We start from the raw sequence: 14811 nt of genomic DNA on the forward strand, positions 1-14811 counted from the left end.
ACTCTGTTGTACAGTGCATTGCAGCAGAGAAAGCTAAGTGTGGAGTTTATTGTTGCTTTGTCCCTTTGTTGTCTGTAACTTCCCATGTGTTGTATTAGTACAGTGATGGGGCCAGTGCTCTCACCTGCCAGTTCCCTATTTAGGGATTAGAGCAGGGCAAGGGAATGACTAGGTATCCTGCTCGGCGACGGGGTGAAAGAACCCGTATAGGGACACTAGTAAAAGCAGGGCACATTCTCAGGTGAGTGCAGGAGGTGTCCATTCCCCATTCCTTAATGACAGGGCCCACCATTGTTAGTGTCCCCTGTGTACCCTTGTGTGTTTCCCCGTTTGGTGACCAACCACTCGTCGGGTCGGGTCACGCTAGGACACTTCGTGACAGTATCCCAAATGTGATGAACCATACAGAAGCACAGAAAATGGCTAAGTATTGGAACTTTTCATGTCCAAATAATGCACAGTTAAAAAATATTTTGTTATGCAATTTTCTGAACCAGTCGAGGTAAATCTGGACCAGCTTGGTTAAAGGGACCAATGATCAGTTTTAGCACAAATGATTGACTTAATATGAATTAATATATTTTTAACATTTAAACTTTTGTTTTATTATTTTATTGATGTACGAGTTAAAACTTGGTCCTCTATGTTAAGCTTAAAATTATCTGACTGAAGAGATATTTTGGACATGCTAACTAAAGGACCTGTTTTATTGGAAATTTGGATTTGTTAGATTATTTTAATTTGAAAACATTTACAAATATCACATTGCTTGAGAAAGGTCCGCATCCTGGACTGAAACGTCGCACATGGGCCAATAAACCACATTTATTTTTTCTATTGGAGTGGTGCCTTCATTTTTCTGGATAATAGCATGAGGTTTGGTATATACCTGGAAGGATTTTTTGCACCCATTGTATTCTGTTGGTGCTGCTTTTTGTTATATATATATATATAGATATATATATACACACACACACACACGGATCTATATGAGAACAGAAGGAGAAGATAGTTGTGGCCCAGTGCCAGAGGGGCAGGGCAACCCTCTCAGTGCCCTAAGGAACAGTTTCAAAATGTGTCCTTCGTTCTCTCCACTTCAAGTCCCCAGAAATCAGAATGACTGTCAGATGGACAAATATTCTTTTAATTGAAGTTAGAACTTCAGGACTTGCTGTAGTGTCAGCTTATTTGAACACACTTGCCAAATGGGCCTGCAGCTGCTTTCTTTTAGCCATGGAGGACACATTACATCCAGTTACACATTGTAATGCAAATCTGTTGCATAGGGAAGATTTATCACTTCTGTGGCTCAGCCTAGGAGACTGTTTCATTGTATGCTCACCCCCTAAATATCAGTGTGTCATTCAGTCATATCATCCTGTCTGAGCACTTAGTTTATTTCTTCCCTGGGTCACGTCTGTTAAATATTTTTAGATTTGTAAGTATTTATCCACATGGGTTTTTTCGTATATTGTAAGTGGTTGGAAATTTCCAATGCTTGATGTAGATAACAATCTTCTGGACCTGGCTGCTTCTTGAAGCACTGATACTGAAAGTCTTCTTTCACCAACCTAAGTCTTCAGAGCTCATTTCAGAAGTTTCTTGCCTTCCATTCTGGCTGAATAAAGTGCTGCATGGTGTAAGCAGGATATAGGACCAGCGGGCACTGTAGCAGGCACTTCTCTACTGCTGGAGTAGGATGGGCTGATGGAAAAAGGAGACTGTTCAGGAAAAGGTATAAAAATAATATGGTACCATGGTTTACTAATAAAAAATTAATATGGTGCAATAGAAATAAAGGTTAATTCGGTCTGGTAAGCACTGCTGAATTGTGCCCTATTAATTTTAAACAATAGCGTCAATTAACCCCTTCATGATCCAGCCTATTTTGACCTTAATGACCTGGCCATTTTTTGCAATTCTGACCAGTGTCCCTTTATGAGGTAATAACTCAGGAACGCTTCAACGAATCCTAGCGGTTCTGAGATTGTTTTTTCGTGACATATTGGGCTTCATGTTAGTGGTAAATTTAGGTCGATAATTTTTGCGTTAATTTGTGAAAAAAATGGAAATTTGGCTAAAATTTTGAAAATTTTGCAATTTTCAAATTTTGAATTTTTATTCTGTTAAACGAGAGAGTTATGTGACACAAAATAGTTAATAAATAACATTACCCACATGTCTTCTTTACATCAGCACAATTTTGGAACCAAATTTTTTTTTTTGCTAGGAAGTTAAGGGTTAAAATTTGACCAGCGATTTCTCATTTTTACAGCAAAATTTACAAAACCATTTTTTTTAGGGACCACCTCACATTTGAAGTCAGTTTGAGGGGTCTATATGGCTGAAAATACCCAAAAGTGACACCATTCTAAAAGCTGCACCCCTCAAGGTGCTCAAAACTACATTCAAGAAGTTTATTAACCCTTCAGGTGCTTCACAGCAGCAGAAGCAACATGGAAGGAAAAAATGAACATTTAACTTTTTAGTCACAAAAATGATGTTTTAGCAACAATTTTTTTATTTTCCCAAGGGTAAAAAGAGAAACTGGACACCAAAAGTTATTGTACAATTTGTCCTGAGTACACCGATACCCCATATGTGGGGGGAACCACTGTTTGGGCACACGACAGAGCTCGGAAGGGAAGGAGAGCCATTTGACTTTTTCAATGAAAAATTGGCTCCAATCTTTAGTGGACACCATGTCGCGTTTGGAGAGCCCCTGTGTGCCTAAACATTGGAGCTCCCCCACAAGTGACCCCATTTTGGAAACTAGACCCCCCAATGAGCTTATCTAGATGCATAGTGAGCACTTTGAACCCCCGGGTGCTTCACAAATTGATCCCTCAAAATGAAAAAGTACTTTTTTTTTCCCAAAAAATTTCTTTTAGCCTCAATTTTTTCATTTTCACATGGGTAACAGGATAAAATTGATCCTAAAATGTGTTGGGCAATTTGTCCTGAGTACATCGATACCTCATATGTGGTCACAAACCACTGTTTGTGCACACGGCAAGGCTCGGAAGGGAAGGAGCGCCATTTGACTTTTGAATGAAAAATTAGCTCCAATCATTAGCGGACACCATGTTGCGTTTGGAGAGCCCCTGTGTGCCTAAACATTGGAGCTTCCCCACATGTGACCCCATTTTGGAAACTAGACCCCCCAAGGAACTTATCTAGATGCATAGTGAGCACTTTGAACCCCCAGGTGCTTCACAAATTGATCCGTAAAAATGAAAAAGTACTTTTTTTTCACAAAAAATTTATTTTAGCCTCAATTTGTTCATTTCCACATGGGCAACAGGATAAAATGGATCCTAAAATGTATTGGGCAATTTCTCCTGAGTACACTGATACCTCACATGTGGGGGTAAACCACTGTTTGGGCACATGGCAGGGCTCGGAATGGAAGGAGCGCCATTTGACTTTTTGAATGAAAAATTAGCTCCAATCGTTAGCAGACACCATGTCGCGTTTGGAGAGCCCCTGTGTGCCTAAACATTGGAACTTCCCCACATGTGACCCCATTTTGGAAACTAGACCCCCCAAGGAACTTATCTAGATGCATAGTGAGCACTTTGAACCCCCAGGTGCTTCACAAATTGATCCGTAAAAATGAAAAAGTACTTTTGTTTCACAAAAAATTTCTTTTAGCCTCAATTTGTTCATTTCCACATGGGCAACAGGATAAAATGGATCCTAAAATGTATTGGACAATTTCTCCTGAGTACACTCATACCTCACATGTGGGGGTAAACCACTGTTTGGGCACATGGCGGGGCTCGGAATGGAAGGAGCGCCATTTGACTTTTTGAATGAAAAATTAGCTCCAATCGTTAGCAGACACCATGTCGCGTTTGGAGAGCCCCTGTGTGCCTAAACATTGGAGTTCCCCACATGTGACCCCATTTTGGAAATTAGACCTCCCAAGGAACTAATCTAGATGTGTGGTGACCACTTTAAACCCTCAAAGTGCTTCACAGAAGTTTATAACGCAGAGCCGGGAAAATAAAAAATCATTTTTCTTTCCTCAAAAATTATTTTTTAGCCCACAATTTTTTATTTTCACAAGGGTAAAAGGAGAAACTGGACCCCAATATTTGTTGCCGAGTTTGTCCTGAGAACACTGATACCCCATATGTGGGGGTAAACCACTGTTTGGGCACACTGTTATGACCCCAGTGGACAGGGTCTCAGAGGAACGTGTAAGTCTGCGAGATTCAAAAATCCAGCTCATAGGGCTGTGGTAACTGGGTTGACCAAATAGCTACTCCTAACGCCAACACTAGAAGTAGCCGGGGATCATGCCTACGGTGATCGCTAGATGACTCGCGCCAGCCGGAGAATCTAACTACCCCTAGGAGAAGAAAACAAAGACCTCTCTTGCCTCCAGAGAAAGGGACCCCAAAGCAAGATACAAGCCCCCCACAAATAATAACGGTGAGGTAAGAGGAAATGACAAACACAGAAATGAACCAGGTTCAGCAAAGAGAGGCCAGCTTACTAATAGCAGAATATAGCAAGATAACTTATCTGGTCAACAAAAACCCTATAAAAATCCACGCTGGAGATTCAAGAACCCCCGAACCGTCTAACGGTCCGGGGGGAGAACACCAGCCCCCTAGAGCTTCCAGCAAAGGTCAGGATACAGATTGGAACAAGCTGGACAAAAATACCAAACAAAACAAAAGCAAAAAGCAAGGAAGCAGACTTAGCTTGAAATACAGGAACCAGGATCATAGGACAAGAGCACAACAGATTAGCTCTGATTTCAACGATGCCAGGCATTGAACTGAAGGTCCAGGGAGCTTATATAGCAACGCCCCTGAACTAACGGCCCAGGTGAGGATATAGGAAAAGACAGAAGCTCCAGAGTCAAATCACTAATGACCACTAGAGGGAGCAAAAAGCAAAATCACAACAGTACCCCCCCCTTAGTGAGGGGTCACCGAACCCTCACCACGACCACCAGGGCGATCAGGACGAGCGGCGTGAAAGGCACGAACCAAATCGGCCGCATGAACATCAGAGGCGACCACCCAGGAATTATCTTCCTGACCATAGCCCTTCCACTTGACCAGGTACTGAAGCCTCCGCCTGGAGAGACGAGAATCCAAGATCTTCTCCACCACGTACTCCAACTCGCCCTCAACCAACACCGGAGCAGGAGGCTCAGCAGAAGAAACCACAGGCACAAAGTACCGCCGCAACAAGGACCTATGAAACACGTTGTGGATAGCAAACGACACAGGAAGATCCAGGCGAAAGGATACAGGATTAAGGATTTCCAATATCTTGTAAGGACCAATAAAACGAGGTTTAAATTTGGGAGAGGAAACCTTCATAGGAACAAAGCGGGAAGAAAGCCACACCAAATCCCCAACACGTAGTCGGGGACCCACACCGCGGCGGCGGTTGGCAAAGCGCTGAGCCCTCTCCTGTGACAACTTCAAGTTGTCCACCACAAGATTCCAGATCCGCTGCAACCTATCCACCACAGAATCCACCCCAGGGCAGTCAGAAGGTTCCACATGACTCGAAGAAAAACGAGGGTGGAAACCAGAGTTGCAGAAAAACGGCGAAACCAAGGTGGCGGAACTAGCCCGATTATTAAGGGCAAACTCAGCCAACGGCAAGAAGGTCACCCAATCGTCCTGATCAGCAGAGACAAAACACCTCAAATAAGCCTCCAAAGTCTGATTAGTTCGCTCCGTCTGTCCATTAGTCTGAGGATGGAAAGCAGACGAAAACGACAAGTCAATGCCCATCCTACTACAAAAGGATCGCCAGAATCTGGAAACGAACTGGGATCCTCTGTCTGACACAATATTCTCAGGGATGCCGTGCAAACGAACCACGTTCTGGAAAAACACAGGAACCAGATCGGAAGAGGAAGGCAGCTTAGGCAAAGGAACCAAATGGACCATCTTGGAAAAGCGATCACATATCACCCAGATAACAGACATGCCTTGAGACACCGGAAGATCAGAAATGAAATCCATGGAGATATGTGTCCAAGGTCTCTTAGGGACAGGCAAGGGCAAGAGCAACCCGCTGGCACGAGAACAGCAAGGCTTAGCTCGAGCACAAGTCCCACAGGACTGTACAAATGACCGCACATCCCTAGACAAGGAAGGCCACCAAAAGGATCTGGCCACCAGATCTCTGGTGCCAAAAATTCCTGGGTGACCTGCCAACACCGAGGAATGAACCTCGGAAATGACTCTGCTGGTCCACTTATCAGGCACAGACAGTCTGTCAGGTGGACAAGAATCAGGCCTATCAGCCTGAAATCTCTGCAACACACGTCGCAGATCTGGAGAAATAGCTGACAAGATAATACCATCCTTAAGAATACCAACAGGTTCAGCGACTCCAGGAGCATCAGGCACAAAGCTCCTGGAAAGAGCATCGGCCTTCACATTTTTTGAACCTGGTAAATACGAGACAACAAAGTCAAAACGGGAGAAAAACAATGACCAGCGGGCCTGTCTAGGATTCAGGCGTTTAGCAGACTCGAGATACATCAGATTTTTGTGATCAGTCAAGACCACCACACGATGCTTAGCACCCTCGAGCCAATGACGCCACTCCTCAAATGCCCATTTCATGGCCAACAACTCCCGATTGCCCACATCATAATTTCGCTCCGCAGGCGAAAACTTCCTAGAGAAAAAGGCGCAAGGTCTCATAACAGAGCAACCAGGGCCTCTCTGCGACAAAACGGCCCCTGCTCCAATCTCTGAAGCATCCACCTCAACCTGAAAGGGAAGCGAGACATCAGGCTGGCACAAAACAGGCGCCGAAGTAAACCGACGTTTCAACTCCTGGAAAGCCTCCACGGCAGCAGGAGCCCAATTAACCACATCGGAGCCCTTCTTGGTCATATCCGTCAAAGGTTTCACAATGCTAGAAAAGTTAGCGATAAAACGACAGTAGAAGTTAGCGAAACCCAAGAACTTCTGAAGACTCTTAACTGACGAGGGCTGAGTCCAATCAAGAATAGCTCGGACCTTGACTGGGTCCATCTCCACAGCAGAAGGGGAAAAAATGAACCCCAAAAAGGGAACCTTCTGTACACCAAAAAGACACTTTGAGCCCTTGACAAACAGAGAATTTTCACGCAAAATTTTAAAGACCATCCTGACCTGCTCCACATGCGAGTCCCAATTATCAGAAAAAACCAGAATATCATCCAGATAAACGATCAAAAATTTATCCAGATTGTTCCGGAAAATGTCATGCATAAAGGACTGAAAAACTGAAGGGGCATTAGAGAGCCCAAAAGGCATCACCAAGTACTCAAAATGACCTTCGGGCGTATTGAATGCGGTTTTCCATTCATCCCCTTGCTTAATGCGCACAAGGTTGTACGCACCACGAAGGTCTATCTTGGTAAACCACTTGGCACCTTTAATCCGGGCAAACAAGTCAGACAACAGCGGCAAAGGATACTGAAATTTGACAGTGATCTTATTTAAAAGCCGATAGTCAATACAAGGCCTCAAAGATCCGTCCTTTTTAGCCACAAAAAAGAATCCCGCACCAAGAGGGGAAGAAGACGGACGGATGTGTCCTTTCTCCAGAGACTCCTTGATATATGAACGCATAGCGGTATGTTCAGGTATCGACAGATTAAACAGTCTTCCCATAGGAAATTTACTGCCTGGAATCAAATCTATTGCACAGTCACATTCCCTATGAGGAGGCAATGCACTGGACCTGGACTCGCTAAAGACATCCTGATAATCAGACAAATACGCCGGAACTTCCGAAGGCGTAGAAGAAGCAATAGACACAGGCAGGGAATCCTCATGAATACCACGACAGCCCCAACTAGACACTGACATAGCCTTCCAGTCAAGGACTGGATTATGGGTCTGTAACCATGGCAGCCCCAAAACAACCAAATCATGCATTTTATGTAGAACGAGAAAACGTATCACCTCGCGGTGTTCAGGAGTCATGCACATGGTAACCTGTGTCCAATACTGCGGTTTATTTTCTGCTAATGGCGTAGCATCAATACCCCTAAGAGGGATAGGATTTTCTAATGGTTCAAGAATAAAACCACAGCGCTTAGCAAATGAGAGATCCATAAGACTCAGGGCAGCACCTGAATCTACAAACGCCATGACAGGATAAGATGACAGTGAGCAAATCAAAGTTACAGACAGAATAAACTTAGGATGCAAATTACCAACGGTGACAGGACTAACAACCTTAGATATACGTTTAGAGCATGCTGAGATAACATGTGTAGAATCACCACAGTAGTAGCACAAGCCATTCCGGCGTCTATGAATTTTCCTCTCATTTCTAGTCAGGATTCTATCACATTGCATCAAATCAGGTGTCCGTTCAGACAACACCATGAGGGAATTTGCGGTTTTTCTATCATATTGCATCACATCAGGTGTCTGTTCAGACAACAACATGAGGGAATTTGCGGTTTTGCGCTCCCGCAACCGCCGGTCAATTTGAATAGCCAGGGACATGGTATCATTCAGACCTGTGGGAATGGGAAAACCCACCATAACATTCTTAATGGCCTCAGAAAGGCCATTTCTAAAATTAGCGGCCAGTGCACACTCGTTCCAATGTGTCAGCACGGACCATTTCCGAAATTTTTGGCAATACACCTCGGCCTCGTCCTGGCCCTGAGACATAGCCAGCAAGGCTTTCTCTGCCTGAATCTCAAGATTGGGTTCCTCATAAAGTAAACCGAGCGCCAGAAAAAACGCATCAATATCAGCCAATGCCGGATCTCCTGGCGCCAACGAAAAAGCCCAATCTTGAGGGCCACCCCGTAAGAATGAAATAACAATTTTTACTTGTTGAGCAGAGTCTCCAGACGAACAAGGTTTCAGGGACAAAAACAATTTACAATTATTCCTGAAATTCCTAAACTTAAATCGGTCTCCTGAAAACAGTTCAGGAATCGGAATCTTGGGTTCAGACCTAGGATTTCTGGTAACATAATCTTGTATACCCTGCACACGAGCGGCAAGCTGGTCCACACTTGTAATCAAGGTCTGGACATTCATGTCTGCAGCAAGCTTAAGCCACTCTGAGGTAAAGGGGAAAAGAAAAAAAAAAAAAAAAAAATGAGAGAGGGAAAAAAAAAAAACTCAAAATTTTCTTTCTTATAATCCCACTTCTGCAATGCATTAAACATTTCATACTGGCCTGGCATACTGTTATGACCCCAGTGGACAGGGTCTCAGAGGAACGTGCAAGTCTGCGAGATTCAAAAATCCAGCTCATAGGGCTGTGGTAACTGGGTTGACCAAATAGCTACTCCTAACGCCAACACTAGAAGTAGCCGGGGATCATGCCTACGGTGATCGCTAGATGACTCGCGCCAGCCGGAGAATCTAACTACCCCTAGGAGAAGAAAACAAAGACCTCTCTTGCCTCCAGAGAAAGGGACCCCAAAGCAAGATACAAGCCCCCCACAAATAATAACGGTGAGGTAAGAGGAAATGACAAACACAGAAATGAACCAGGTTCAGCAAAGAGAGGCCAGCTTACTAATAGCAGAATATAGCAAGATAACTTATCTGGTCAACAAAAACCCTATAAAAATCCACGCTGGAGATTCAAGAACCTCCGAACCATCTAACGGTCCGGGGGGAGAACACCAGCCCCCTAGAGCTTCCAGCAAAGGTCAGGATACAGATTGGAACAAGCTGGACAAAAATACCAAACAAAACAAAAGCAAAAAGCAAGGAAGCAGACTTAGCTTGAAATACAGGAACCAGGATCATAGGACAAGAGCACAACAGATTAGCTCTGATTTCAACGATGCCAGGCATTGAACTGAAGGTCCAGGGAGCTTATATAGCAACGCCCCTGAACTAACGGCCCAGGTGAGGATATAGGAAAAGACAGAAGCTCCAGAGTCAAATCACTAATGACCACTAGAGGGAGCAAAAAGCAAAATCACAACAGCACACGTCGGGGCTCGGAAGGGAAGTAGTGACTTTTGAAATGCAGACTTTGATGGAATGGTCTGCGGGCGTCACGTTGCGTTTGCAGAGCCCCTGATGTGCCTAAACAGTAGAAACCCCCCACAAATGACCACATTTTGGAAACTAGACCCCCAAGGAACTTATCTAGATATGTGGTGAGCACATTGAACCCCCAAGTGCTTCACAGAAGTTTACAATGCAGAGCCGTGAAAATAAAAAATCATGTTTCTTTCCTCAAAAATGATGTTTTAGCAAGCAATTTTTTATTTTCACAAGGGGAACCGGAGAAATTGGACCCCAATAGTTGTTGCCGAGTTTTTCCTGAGTACACTGATACCCCATATGTGGGGGTAAACCACTGTTTGGGCACACGTCGGGGCTCGGAAGGGAAGTAGTGACTTTTGAAATGCAGACTTGATGTAATGGTCTGCGGGCATCACATTGCGTTTGCAGAGCCCCTGATGTGCCTAAACAGTAGAAACCCCCCACAAATGACCACATTTTGGAAACTAGACCCCCAAGGAACTTATCTAGATATGTGGTGAGCACATTGAACCCCCAAGTGCTTCACAGAAGTTTACAACGCAGAGCCGTGAAAATAAAAAATCATTTTTCTTTCCTCAAAAATTATGTTTTAGCAAGCATTTTTTTATTTTCACAAGGGTAACAGGAGAAATTGGACCCCAATAATTGTTGCCCAGTTTGTCCCGAGTATGCTGGTACCCCATATGTGGGGGTAAACCACTGTTTGGGTGCACGTCGGGGCTCGGAAGGGAGGGAGCACCATTTGACTTTTTGAATGCAAGATTGACTAAAATCAATGGTGCCTAAACCGTGGAAACCCCTCAATTCTAACTCCAACACTAACCCCAACACACCCCTAACCCTAATCCCAACTCTAGCCATAACCCTAATCACAACCCTAACCCCAACACACCCCTAACCCCAACACACCCCTAATCCAAAACCTAACCCCAACACACCCCTAACCCTAACCATAACCCTAACCACAGCCTAATCTTAACCCTATTTCCAACGCTAGCCCTAATTCCAACCCTAAGGCTATGTGCCCACGTTGCGGATTCATGTGAGATTTTTCCGCACCATTTTTGAAAAATACGCAGGTAAAAGGCACTGCATTTTACCTGCGGATTTACCGCGGATTTCCAGTGTTTTTTGTGCGGATTTCACCTGTGGATTCCTATTGAGGAACAGGTGTAAAACGCTGTGGAATCCGCACAAAGAATTGACATTTCCGCGTGGTATTTTCCGCACCATGGGTACAGCGAATTTGGTTTTCCATAGGTTTACATGGTACTGTACCTGATGGAAAACCGCTGCAGATCCGCAGCCAAATCCGCTGCGGATCCGCAGCCAAATCCGCACCGTGTGCACATAGCCTAATTCTAACCCTAACCCTAGTTCTAACCCTAATTCTAGCCGTAACCCTAATGCCAGGTTCACACTGCGCTAGCAGCAGCCCGTTCAGCACATATGCTAACGAGCTGCTGCTAGCGCAAGTGCCGACGTTTGCATCGCGCTAGCGCAGATAGAGCATCTGCTAGCTCTATCTGCGCTAGCAGTGACGGACCCGGAAACGCTGCAGCCCGCATCTCAGGGTCTGTCACTCAATGACGGCACATCCCTAGCGCACAGCCATTGTGGGCGTGCGCTTGTGATGCGTCCGACATTGCTGTCAATGGCGGCCGTAACGGACTACGTTATACCGCGTTTATGCCGCGGTGTAACGTAGTCCGTCAAACGGACTGCTTAGACGCAGTGTGAACCAACCCTAACCCCCTAACCCTAAAACCCTAACCCTAAAACGAAAAAAAAAATTCTTTATTTTATTATTGTCCCTACCTACGGGGGTGATAAAGGGGGGGGTTATTTATTATTTTTTTTATTTTGATCGCTGTGATAGAACTTATCACAGCGATCAAAATGTACCTGTAACGAATCTGCCGGACGGCAGATTCGGCGGGCGCACTGCGCATGCGCCCGCCATTTTGGAAGATGGCGGCGCCCATCGAACAGACGGACGGACACCGGGAGGGACACAGGTCGGTAAGTATGAAGGGGGGGTGATCGGACAGCGGGGGGGGGGGGGGGGTGATCTGACAGCGGGGGGGAGCGGACAGAAGGACGGAGGGGAGCGTGGGACACTATATGACAGGACGGAGTACCGGAGGGGAGGAGATCGGTGGCGGTGGGGGGGCTGATCGCGATCTCCAGCCATGGCTGATGCTATTGCAGCATCGCCCATGGCTGGATTGTAATATTTCACCAATTTTCATTGGTGAAATATTACTATCGCTCTGATTGAAAGTGAAAGTGAAACGTCACTTTCAACAGCCAATCAGAGCGATCGTAGCCATGGGGGGGCGAAGCCACCCCCCCTTGGCTCAAGTACCACTCCCCCTGTCCCTGCAGGCCGGGTGAAATTACAGTTAACCCTTTCACCCGGCCTGCAGGAGCGCGATCCGACCATGACGCATATGCTGCGTCACAGGTCGGATTGGCACAGGTTTTCATGACGCATACGCTGCGTCAAAGGTCGGGAAGGGGTTAAATCTTAACTTATAACTGTGTATGTAACAAAGTTATATCCACAAGCGACATCACTGATCATCAGAGAGTCAGCAGATTTCTACATATTACAGTGCTATTCGATGTTTCGCTGTTCCATGTATTTTCAATAAACCTACTTTTACTGTGGTCACAGGAAAGTGAATGGAATAATTATTTAATGCAATCACTTCCTTTTTCTATATGTCTGACAGGAAAAAGGTGGAAAGAAGAAAGCTCGCACAGAGATCGCTGATCTCTATGGAAAACTACCTGTGCAGTACACACGAGCTTTAGCGAGAATGACAGATCAGGGACAGGAATAATGTAGCACGTTTCTTTCCTGTTCAATCATCTGGCTTATAAAGATGCAGCGCGCCGCACAGCAATTCTCCGCGGAGATTAATGATCTTTCTGGTATCTCCAATCTCCTTTCCTTTCAACTGTATAAAAGGACCGAGTGGGACGAAATTCACTACAATGTGAAATTGTTTTACGCAAAAGCCCCGAATCTGGAGATTTAATTTGAACCCTCCACACAACTCTTCATGTTTTTGTTTTGTTTTTACCTTTGTCAGGCAAGCACCTTACCTTCCCACATTAAACATTAGACAGTCGTGAATGGAGTCTATTCCTAAATGATCCGATGAAGGTAGAGTCATTCTCAGCAATACTAGTCACATATAACTCATTTTAGTGCCCACATTATGGAAGCCATTACACAATCACTTTCACTTTTTTTAATGTAATATTTTGTCTAAAAGGAACCAACAAATATGGGAGAACCGTAAAGTGCACTACCATAAAAGATTGGGGAGACAGGAGAACAGATTTTACCCCAATGTTTACAAAGCATTACATAGATCATTTCTTAAAAAATATATATATATATATTGTGTTCCTAATATATTTTTATAGCAGTTAAAGATTGTTTTTTGTAATGGGATTCTCTAAATATTGTGTATGTACAGATAAAGCATTTCTTAAACTAACACACAAACAAAAATATCCTGACGCAGAAAGTTAACACTTAATACAATAAAAGTCATTGAACTTTTAAACTTTTATGGTTGGATGTTGAGTTACACTTTTTACATCAAGATATCTCACTGTATCGTGGTATGTTTGTCATTTTAAGAAATGTTGCCTCTGTAATTTAATAATAAAATTGTACTTGGCCACCACTAAAGGAAGCTTAGCATATACTATCGTAGTCTGAACTCCATAATAAAACCGTATGCAATAATGTCCTCATTTATGGTGAGAATTTTATAATTTGCTTTCCCCCGAATCAGGATTTAGAGCCTTTTATAAGAAACTGCTGCAACTGGTACTGTATAACAAATATATTAAGAAATGCACAGAAAGTTGGACCTAAAAAAGTGCAATAACAGATAATTGTTAAAGGGGCTATCCAGACTTTTTTTTTTTATCTATGGGGATAAGCACTTATCGGCAGGTAGTTGATAACTACCTGCCTTTTTTGCCATGTGATGATCTCTCTAGGTTCAGAGCAGTCACTATGGTTAACTAATGATTAATATACTGGCCAACATTAGCTCTCAACCTCTAAGTTTGATTTAAGCAATAGGTCATTTTCTGAGTATAGCTTCTCAATAAAAGGTAGAACGGTCTTGGTTTCACCCAGATCATGAAATGACTGAGGAAAGCATGGCCAGTTGGCCACCAGTTGAACTGTAAGCTTACAAGGAAATTAGGTCCATACCCATGAAGAACAAATAGAATGTGCAGTTCCAGAAAAAGAACTGAGCATTGTTAAATGCCATCCTATGAAGATAGGAGGCCCCGGACTGGACCACGACGCCCATCAGACCCGGACCGAACCGGGACCGCCCCTGGGTGAGTATAATCTAACTTGTTTTTCTTATCTTTCAGGTTACATCGGGGGCTTATCTACAGTATTCCAGAATGCTGTAGATAAGCCCCTGATGGAGGTGGCAGCAGCTTATAGTCAAAAAATGGGGTGACAGATTCCCTTTAAGTTTTCATAAAGAACTCCAGGTGACTTATGTGAGGGTGAGATATAAGGGATTACCTGTCTTAGTAGAACTTCTGACTGCAATTCTCGATTCCACTGGAGATGAGGCTTCATTAGTTCTTGTGCCTACCAAGCACAACTGCTTATTGTAAGGTCAATACTTATAAAGCCAATCTGCTAAGAATTCATGTGCGGTGGAGAAGGATGATCAGCAGTCTGAATCACTGAGCTGTACTTCAGATATGCCATAGCTAAAGCTAGCAACATACT

General features: G+C 44.1%; 1 long non-coding RNA gene across 3 annotated transcripts in view; it reads right to left on the reverse strand.

Moving 5' to 3' along the window:
- Positions 1-420: 420 nt before the first annotated feature.
- LOC143768829 (uncharacterized) overlaps positions 421-14811 on the reverse strand; it is a 142272-nt gene continuing 127881 nt past the window's right edge. For all 3 annotated transcript variants that reach the window (XR_013214071.1, XR_013214072.1, XR_013214073.1), the window contains exon 3: positions 421-1704. This is a non-coding gene — a long non-coding RNA (uncharacterized LOC143768829). The remainder of the gene's footprint in view (positions 1705-14811) is intronic.

The sequence above is a fragment of the Ranitomeya variabilis genome, chromosome 4 (genome assembly GCF_051348905.1).
Source record: "Ranitomeya variabilis isolate aRanVar5 chromosome 4, aRanVar5.hap1, whole genome shotgun sequence".
NCBI classification, from domain to species: Eukaryota; Metazoa; Chordata; class Amphibia; order Anura; family Dendrobatidae; genus Ranitomeya; species Ranitomeya variabilis.